This window comes from Leptonychotes weddellii, chromosome X (genome assembly GCF_054177405.1).
Source record: "Leptonychotes weddellii isolate Sample4059 chromosome X, ASM5417740v2, whole genome shotgun sequence".
In the NCBI taxonomy this organism is placed as follows: Eukaryota; Metazoa; Chordata; class Mammalia; order Carnivora; family Phocidae; genus Leptonychotes; species Leptonychotes weddellii.
In genome coordinates this window covers 83,733,707-83,744,475 of record NC_138385.1, presented here as the reverse complement: position 1 = coordinate 83,744,475, position 10,769 = coordinate 83,733,707, and the positions used below count along the sequence as shown (strand labels likewise).

The following is a 10,769-nucleotide window of genomic DNA, read 5'->3' as shown; positions in this document are numbered from 1 at the left end:
TTGAAGGTCTGTAATTCCCTGCATAAAGTTTTTGCACCTCAGAAGACACCATCAAGAGAATGAAAAGACGATCTACAAACTCGGAAAAATATTTGCAAATCATATGACTAAAAGGGACTTGTACCCAGAAGACTTGAAGAACTCTAAAAATTCAATAATAAGACTAGTAACCCAGTAAAAAATGTGCAGCGTCTGAATAGATGGTACTCCAAAAAAGATAGACAGATGGCCAGTAAGCAGACGAAATGCTGCTCAACATTCTTAATCATCAGGAAGATGCAAATCAAAAACCCAATGAGCCTTTACTTCGTATCTGCTGGGAGAGCTGTAATAAAAAGAGGATGTGAAGAAATCCGAGCCCTCCTACATTGCTGGTGGACATGCAAAATGGTGCAGCCATGTTGGTAAACAGTCTGGCAGGCCCTCGGCAATCCCACTCGTAGGAATCTACACAAGAGAAATGAAAACCTGTCCACACAAAGACTAGTATATGCATGTTCATAGCAGTATTATTCATAGCAAAAAGTGGAAACAGCCCAAATGTCCATCAACTGATGAGTAAATTGTGGTCTAGCCATACAATGAACTATTATTTAGCAATAGAAAGGGATGAAGAAGTACTGCTACCTGCTACAACATGCTAAGTGAAAGAAGCATGTTAGAAAAGACCACATATTGGGGCGCCTGGGTGGCTTAGTCGGTTAAGCGGCGGACTCTTGCTTTTAGCTCAGCTCATGATCTCAGGGTCGTGGGATCAAGCCCCGCGTGGGGCTCTGAGCTGAGCGTGGAGCTTGCTTAAGATTTTCTCCCTCTCCCTCTGCCCCTTCCCCACCCCCCACCCCTGGCCCCGGCTTACACTCTATCTAAAAAAGAAAAAAGATCACATATTGGGGCACCTCAGTGGCTCAGTCCGTTAAGCGTCCACCTCTTGATCCCAGCTCAGGACTTGATCTCAGCGTCGTGGGTTTGAGCCCCATGTTGGCCTCCACACTGGGCCTGGAGCCTACTTAAAACAAAAACAAAAACAAAAACCAGAAGAGACCACATACTGTATGATACTATTTATATGGAAAGTCCAGAATAGGCAAATCTATATAAATAGAAAATACATTCGTGTTTCCTTGGGGTGAAGGATGGGAAAGGGGCATGACTGTTAATTGTATAGGGATTCTTTAGAGAAAAATGGAAATATTCTAAAATTAGATTGTAGTGATGGTTGCTCAACTGTAAATATAGTAAAAACTGTTCGACTGTACACTTAAATGAACTTTATGATATGTACGTTATATTTCACTAAGCTTTTTTTTTTTTTTTAAAGCTAGTTTCTCCTTTGTTCTGCTGGGTCCATGCTAAGAGAGCAAGTGTTCTTTAATAATGAGAAAAAAAAGGTCAGTCCCCTGATAGGCATAAGTCAGTGACCAGATCTGATATGGTTTCTGATGGTGTTGGAAAGGCAGCAAGGCAGAGGGAGAAGCAACAGACATGGAACAGTGGGTTTGCTTACCTTTGCTCACTCCCTGTCTAGCTCAGGAACCTCTCTGAGCCTTCAGATTGCCTGGCTGGCAAAAGGAGGGATTGAACTGGATAAATTCCCAGTGACTCACAATTCTAAATGTTCTATTCAGCCTAATGATTAATACAATGTAATCACTAAAATGATGTTTGAAGTATCCCAATATGCCAAGATATCACTGAAAAAATGTTCTCATCTTCTTTAAATGAGAGAATTTATTTAAATCCAAAAGTGTAATCAAGAATGACCTCAAGCATTTCATGGTACCTGTTCTGTGTTACTTAGTCTCAATTTTAATGCTAATGTAAGGTCAGGATTTCATACAAACTACCATTTGTGTCTGAAGCGCAATTATTTGCCTTGGTTTTCCTTATCCCAATTTTGTTCTTGCTCTGTAACTAAATTAATTTCAGACTGTTTTTCATTTACCTCTTCTGAAAGCTCAGAAATGAGAAAAGGAAAGAACATAAACCAGTTTAATGCAATGAAAAAAAAATTTCAGGTTCACTTAGAATATCTAAATGGCTTTCCACTTTCCTTGGTCACTAAATACTTGCAAGGCCTTAGTTTATTAGTTACTAAGGTAACCCAAAGCTGGCAGCATGTTGATATACCTTTCAAGGCCAACAGATATTTCAGTATTTCACAGATAATGTCACATTAACCTCAGACTTGTCCTTTTCCCAAAAGAACAATGGTTGCCTGAATGAATCTGTTACAATTTTATTTTTGGGTTTTTTTTTTTTTAAGGAGCTTTTTACTGTACTTTCCTTCAGCTCAGGTACAATTTATTCTGTTTTTAAAATAGCCTAGTAGTACAAATCAGATATCTTTTTTGATGCCTGCATTAAGCCACTCATTTGCCCTTTGTGCCGATTACTCGCAGTCAGTCAGAGTCTGTGTAGTCAGCCAAATGGTGCTCAAAAGAGAGGACATGCTTTGATTTACCCAGACAGCCCCACAGGAGTATTCCTGGGGTAAATCAAGGCAAAGAGGATGTAACGGGGATAAAGGATAGAAATGGACAGTCTTTTTGCCCTTTTGTCATTAATGACAGTGTATGAACTCACAGGAGAGAAGCAGGATTTTGTGCCCTCATGTTAAGAGTGAGAAGTTGTAGCCAGGAATCCAGTGTATTCCTCTTACAACCCATCATTACAGTGGGAAGGTAGGTCTGCTACCTAGCATGTCTCAGAATCAGCTACTGGCCAAATTTACACATGGCGCTGATTGAAAGGAAAATACGGTGCTGAGAGTTAGTCTTTTCCAAATAACACAAATTAATAGTAAATTAAGATAAATGTAAATTTGAGGAGATATATTAAATATTAAAATCAAATATACTGACAGCAGATGATCTCTCTGTTTAACAGTGTATACTTAAGAAACATTTGAGATAGGGTGGGAGGATGGGTTGGCCTGGTGGTGGGTATTGAGGAGGGCACGTTCTGCATGGAGCACTGGGTGTTGTGCACGAACAATGAATCATGGAACACGTCATCTAGAACTAATGATGTAATGTATGGGGATTAACATAAGAATAAAAAAAAAATAAAAATAAAAAAGAAACATTTGAGATAATTCACATATAATAAATCTGATCCAAGAAAATGCCGGTTTCTGAAATCATGCAAGTGTTCGACCATTTGCAAACCCTCCCCCACAAATCAAGCACTAATATTTGTTGGTGGTGAATTCCTCCTTCTTCCAAAGTTCTTCAAGTTCTTGGAGATGAAGTAGTTATTGGGAGCTCTGAAATTTATTTACTTTCAGGGGTATCTGGCTGACTCAGTCGGTAGAGCATGCAACTCTTGACCTTGGGGTTGTGAGTTCCGGCCGGCCCCACCTTGGGTTAGAGACTACTTAAAAAAAATTTTTTTTAATTTATTTACTTTCAGTTTAGTGAATCGACCTTATTTACTTAGATTCTATTAAAAAATTATTTCTGGACCTTGCCAATTACATCAAGTTCATACTGAATTCATCAAAGGGGTTAATAAAATAACTCAGAATAAAGTATTTTCTCGAAAGTGATAGTACTCTGGGTGCCTGGGTGGCTCAGTGGGTTAAGCATCTGCCTTCGGCTCAGGTCATGATCCCGGGGTCCTGGGATCGAGCCCCTCATCGGGCTCCCCGCCTGCTTCTCCCTCTCCCTCTCCCTCTGCCGCTCCCCCTGCTTGTGCACTCACTCTCTCTCTCTGTCGAATAAATAAATAAAATCTTAAAATAATAAATAGATAGATAGATAGATAGTACTCCTTTCAATTTAGCAAATATTTACTCCGTAACTGTAATTGTTAAGATGCTAAACTAAGCACTACAGTTAATTCAGTGGTTTATTTACTTATGTAACTTCCCATTTAAAGTTTGCTTTATTAAAGCTAATTTTTATTATTTCCCTGTGGCAATCTAACCTTTGAAGAGAGGGGAAATTATCCACCATATATATATTTTGTACTAGATTATTAACATCCAATTATGTTGTAGTTGATTTGAATGTGTTGAAAAACAAATGAAATGTTTTGCTTACTGCAGAAAGCCTTGTCATTGAAAATTCAATATTAGTAAATACCCCATTTCTGTATTCATGATTATAAGAATGCCAATTTGCATGGCACTTTATGATAAATAATGAACAGTGTAAGATTAGAAGTTGGAGGTTACTTTATGTCATAATACTTCTCAAGAAATATTTTGTAGTTAATAATCCTGTATTATGTACTTGAAAGTTGTTAAGAGAATAAATCTTAAATGTTCTTACCACACACACAAAAGAAATAGTAATTATGGGACTTGATGGAAGTGTTAGCTAATGCCATGGTAGTAATCACTTTGCAATATACAAGTGTATCAAATCAACACATTGCTTACCCTAAACTTAAACAATGCTATATGTCAATTGCATCTCAGTAAAGCTGGCAAAAGAAATACTTTGTTGAAATCCACTGTGAACAATGTAGAGTTTGAAAATGGAATCAACAGAATAAAAGCCTAAAAGACAAAGAATTGAGTGCATTTTTTCACAGTTGCATATTCAGGTTTGTCTAGGTAAAAGTAACTTCCTTGGTGTTTCCCCCATTTTAACTGATTTTTTTTTTGTGCTTATTTATAGTTTGTTTTGTCTTGCTTATGTTAATGAAATTGTGAAAGGGCAGTCAAATGTTATGGAGATTTATTTCATCACCTAACCCTTTGGGTTTTTTATTTTTAATTTTTTTAAATTTTATTTTACTATGTTAGTTACCATACAATACATCATTAGTTTTTGATGTAGGGATCCACGATTCATTTAAAACTAGATTCAAGAGGCACTTCAGTGGCTCAGTTGGTTAAGCATCTGCCTTCAGCTCAGCGGGGAGTCTGCTGCTTCCTCTCCCTCTGCCCCTCCCCCGCTTGTGCTCACTCATGCATGCTCTCTCTCTCTCTGTCTCAAATAAAGTCTTTAAAAAATAAGTAAAACTAGGTTCAAAAATCAATTAAGATCACATAGACTGTTCACAAATAAGCTGCCTTAAATAGAATAAGGTATTAACCATAATAACACAGGAAAATGTAAAAACATTTGGAAAGGAGCAATGCTTGGAAAATTTCTAAAACATAAGAGATAATCTTATAATTGAAATTATATTTTCAGACACTGAAAAGATAATAAATAGCCTTTGCCTTGTCAGGTTTTATTGAAGAGATGATATACTGAGAGTTTGTTTTCTCTGTTTTGCAGCTGCATGTGAGTAACTTCTGATTCTTTATATTTTTATTCAATATATTTGACATGTAACACTAAATTTAAGGTGTATGTGTTACTTTGATACATTTATTTATTGTAATATTATTGCTGTTGTGATATTTATCACATTATATAATTACAGCACAATATTGTTGTCTGTGTTCATCATAGTGTGCATTAGATCTCTGTAGCTTATTTACTCCTCATTCCATGTTTGGACCCTTAAGCAACATCAATCATATCCCCCCACCCCTTTCCCCAGGGTAACTACCATTTTACTGTTTTTTACAAGTTTGGTTTTTTAGATTCCACATATAAGTGAGATCATACAGTATTTGTTTTTCTCTGTCTGACTTATCTCATTTAGCATAATGCATTGGCTCAGTGTCCATCTATGTTGTCACAAATGGCAAGGTATCCTCCTTTCTGATGGCTAAATAATATTCCATTGTATATAGATACCACATCTTTTTTTCATCCATTTATTCATTGGTGGACATTTAGGCTGTTCCCATTTCTTGGTCTGATTTTTTTAAAGGTATTTTATTTATTTATTTGAGAGAGAGAGAGCAGAGTGAGCGAGAACACGAGTTGTGGGGGAGAGGGAGAGGGGGAAGGTGAAGCTGGCTCTCCACTGAGCAGGGAATCTGATGTGGGGCCCGATCCCAGGACCCTGGGATCATGACCTGAGCCGAAGGCAGACCCTTAACCGACTGAGCCACCCAGGCGCCCGTCTCTGATTCTTTTTAAATTAAGAAACTTTCCCTTAAATATTTCACTACCATTGCTTTACTCAAGAAGAATAAACACTGTAATATGTTAGAAGGAACGGGATAGACCTTTAAAGTCAGTTCATCCTGAGAAAACCTAGTCTTATATGGCCAGTTATAATATCACATAAGTAGATAATAACTGAATCAGGAACACTTTATCATTTACTCAAAGCCTAGCACTGCCACAGAAGTTGTTACTAGACGTTTAAAAGAAATGTAACCTTATTTTGTAAGTAGGGTAGTCTCAGGATATATTGATGACATAATCATGCTTTATCTTTCCTTGTAAAATGTAAACAACTTAAGATCTGGGACTGGTTCTTATACACCTCTTTATTCTTCATAGTTTATATCACTGAATCCTGAATTCAGAATGTGAACAGATGTAGGAACAAAAACCAGACTTTTTCTTCTTGACAATTTATTGTAAATCCTGGTAAGAAAGGCCCCAATGATTATGATTTCTCTAACTGCCGTGCTTGTCCCTACTATCCCACATAATCAGCTAAGTTGCTATACATATAACAAAAGAAGAGACTGACTCTCAGCTGCTTTATCTGTGTTAAAAAAGTATCTTACTCATGCGGCAACTTCTCATGATTTTCTAGCCCTTTGTAGCTTTTGTGTGCTTTAATGAAGACCCATACATATGCATTGTTTCCTTCAAAACCATTGTTAGGAAAATATTCTGAATATATGAAAGCACTTTCTACTTCGTTTCCGCCCTTGGAATCCAGCCACTTTTAACGTTAGTTACAGTAATCAAGAGTCTTGGTTCAAATTATTTCTAAAAAATTGCACTCTGGGCATCAGGCGTGGGAGAAGGTGGTGGTCTCCACAGACAAATTATGAAAACAGAATACATAGCTTGAAAATAGAATGTGGACCTAAATACCCCTCCTCCATCAGTTAGATTTGTAACCAAAATTAATATGAATGGAATTAATCATTCCAGTGGATACACAGAGCATACCAGTGTTAGCAAAATGGCAAAATTCATATAGCATTAAAAGTTGTACTTCAAGAGCCTAAGAGATCTAGTGAAGTCCAAAGAAAATATGAAGCTTCTACAGCCACCAGAAGGACAAACAGAGAACAATTAATTTTAGTGGATCTCAAATTTGTCTTAAATCAACAGTCTTCTGCACATGTTAATATCTTGATTAAATATCACAATGCAAAATACCCATACATTAAGTAAAAGAATTCCAGCTGGTAAACATGACCTAGACGTTTGTAAGAATATATTTAATATCTGTATGCCATTATGTTTTCAGGCTACAGGAGGAAAAATGCAGTACAATTTTCTTTCCTCTTGTTAAGGCACTGTCACTTAAGCCTAAACCCGGAGTACTCAAAATAGAATTCAGGTTTACAAGATGAAAGTCTGGGGAAGAGAGTCAGATGCTGTGAAAGCATGTTTATTTCTGAAAGGAAAAAAAATCTCAAGAAGGACAAGCAGGCATGCTTTATCCATCTTGCTTCATGAAAGAGCTTCAGTTGAAATTGTCTAAAGTAGCAGGTACAATGAATATTGTCACAAGTTGTGAATGTTTGAAGCAGTATGAGTGCTGACTACTAGTAGTAGCATAAATATGTTCAGGATTGTTTTGATGCCTGTATTTTTTAAGAACAAAATGTGGGGGAGGTTGATGAATTTCTCTTAAAAGCCATTCCTTTGTGTTATAGGTGTTATAGGAAACGGGGTAAATAATGGTTTACCGTCTTCGTTTGACACACCAGGCATTTAAATGAAATCAACACAAAGGAAATATGTGTATGGATATGTGGTTTTGAGATTGAGTCTTAAAATGTGAACAAAATGTGGAGCATGGCCTCAGGGTGAAAAAAATTGCACTCTCTTTAGTTGGCCGGTTGAACAATAAAGTTCATCATTTCAGTTTTTGCCTGCTTATTGTATTTGGGGCAACATATCCTTATAAAGCATTCAAAACCTTTGAGAAAGATAACAAGCACAGGGGGGAGAAAAAATGTTGATTTGTCTAGTTCTGATCAGTTAAAAAGATAATATGAAAAAAATGCAACTGTGATTACCTAAGGTTCTGGAGGAAAAACAAAACTGCTCTACCAACGTGTTCAACTCAGAGCTCCAGAAAAAAATGTTGTTTTTGACATGGTCCCAGGTCCATCCTTGAATTTTTGATCCCTGTGGGAGTCTAGTTGACCTTTTGTCTTGGAACCTTAAGTATTTTGTATGCACCTTCTGGCAAAGCCCTTTACTATAACTTTTCTTTATTGATGTCCAGTCATTCAGTTGCCTCCGTCCCCCCCGATTTTCTTGATTCTGCTGTGAATACCTATAAATCATTATATTGCCAAGTTGCAGCTTATTAGAGAAACCAGTTCACTTCCACTCTTGTCACTCTTCAGAAGGCAACTGATTAATTGTAAAATATTAGGAGGAGCTACCATTATTGCATGTCTGATCTATTCTAGGTACAGTAGTAGACATTCTCTACATGTTTCTTAATGATAGAGAAAAATGAGTTTGTTCAGTAGAAGTGTGTAGACCTTCGTTCTCCAGTAGGTTATCTTGCCCAGCTTGTAAGAGTTCTTAAATACTTGAGGTTAACTTTTCACAGCTTTGTAATTCATCTTGTTCGCTCCTGCCTCCGCAGACCAGGGCACACATAGTCCACACCTGTGGAGGGGAAGGCCTCACACGTGCTCTCACCAGTGGCCTGAGGCCTCAGTTTGACCCTTTTTTGGCTCTAAGATGGTGTCCATGGAAGGTTATATACTTAAAGATTGTAAAATTGAAAGTCGAGAAGGGGTTGTTATTAAGTAAAACCCTGCCCCAGGGAAGGAACAGATGGAGCCTCAGTGGATGTCTTCCTTCCCTACACAGTTCACTGAGTGACAGAGCGTGTAGTCACACACCACCCAGTGTGGGGGCCACTGTTTCATGATACATAAAAACAAAAGGATTCGGGGCACCTGGGTGGCTCAGTGGGTTAAGCATCTACTTTCGGCTCAGGTCATGGTCTCAGGGTCCTGGGATCAAGCCCCACATTGGGCTCCCTGCTCAGCGGGGAGTCTGTTCCCTCTGCTCCTCCCCCTGCTCGGGCTATCTTCTCTCTCTCTCTCTCTCTCTCTCACTTTGTCTCTCTCTCAAACAAATAAAATCTTAAAAAAAAAGAGAAAGGTTTTATCTAGGCCTCTCTTCAAATTAAATAATCCATGAACAGAACTCAGAGAAGTTGTTACACTAAATACATCCTCGCTACTTTCACCATAACCTCTAAGCTGATCCCAATCAAAAAAGAAGCTAAGACACTATAGCCCTACAAATGCAGGCAGATTTAAGAAAGCAAATGGTGGCCCTGTGTTCTGCAACTGTATCCTGTATCCAAGGAGTGGGCTCTGTGAACCAGACCATAGCCCTCCTCCAGAAGTGGGGCGGCAGCTCTACCCAGGCCCTAGAGCACAGTACAAAGACCAGCCATCCTTTTCCCATGAAGGCACAGCAACCTCCCTCCCTTAGCACCTCTTCTTACGTCTTCCCTCTTCCTCAGATTAGAAGAAAGTGATACTTGTCGTTATCTGCGGCCTAAATGCAGATGAAACTGTTGTTACTGTTAGAATGTTTTGTTCTCTGGTTTAGTACTTTTGCCCAAATCCCAGAACCACTGAATGTGGACCTGGACGTGGGGCTCCATCTCAGGACCCTGAGATCATGACCTGAGTGGAAATCAAGAGTCGGACAATCAACTGAGCTACCCAGGTGTCCGGGCATCAAAAGTTTTAAAAAGGATTCTCCCCAGGTGATTCTAATGTGCAATCAAAGATTGAAAACCACTTATTGACCAGATTTGGATGATTTGCCAGACATTGCTTGGCATGGAAATGACAGAAAGATGCAGAGCCAGTCCCCCTAGAAACTTAGTTCTTGTGGAGGGACAGACAAATGAAGGAACTAGTTTTGAAAACCTAAAATATTATAAAGGAGGACTATCACAAACTGTAGAAGAATAGGAAAAGGAACCCTTCGATCTGTCTTGAGAAGTCAGGGCAAACATTTCAGAGAGTAACGCAGGCAGACAAATGAGGTGAGCATTCCAGGTGTAGAAGAATTGGAGAGTATAGAGTGCTTCGAAAACTCCAGGTGGTGGAAGTGTTTGGAGATAATGCTGGGTATGTAGGCAACACGCAGGTCCTGAAGGATCTTGTCAGTATTGAGAATGATGGGCAGCCCTTGAAAAGTTTTGAGCAGAGGAATGACACAATTACCCCTGTGTCTAATTCACTTGTCTCTGGCATCAGTGTGGATTTAAGGGCCTGGGGAGACTAGATGCAGCAAGACTAGACCAAAGTCTGTGACAAAACTGCAAGAGAGCAAGTATGATTGTTTCTGGCTCCCGAAGAGGTCTCCTAGAGATCCATGGTAAATCTTACTTCTCACAATAACTTGCACTTGAATACTGGGAAGTCATGGTAAAGTTTTCTTCTGTATTTTAGAAACGAGATTCTTTTAAAAGCCTAATGTTTGGTACTGGGCATCAGTGAGGATCCCGTTAGGAAATAGAATTTACCCCCACATGGTTCACAACTAAGAGATCTTAAAAGAGGGTTGAGGGGAGAGAAAGACATGTATCATATGATCTCACTGATATGAGGAATTCTTAATCGCAGGAAACAAACTGAGGGTTGCTGGAGTGGGGGGTGGGGTGGGAGGGATGGCGTGACTGGGTGATGGACACTGGGGAGGGTAGGTGCTCTGGTAAGCGCTGTGAAT

The 10,769-nt window shown here is 38.8% G+C and overlaps 1 pseudogene; it reads left to right on the top strand.

Moving 5' to 3' along the window:
- The first annotated feature begins 245 nt into the window (after positions 1–245).
- On the top strand, positions 246–7,116 carry LOC115941329 (ubiquitin-conjugating enzyme E2 variant 2 pseudogene; annotated as a pseudogene).
- The last annotated feature ends 3,653 nt before the right edge of the window (positions 7,117–10,769 follow it).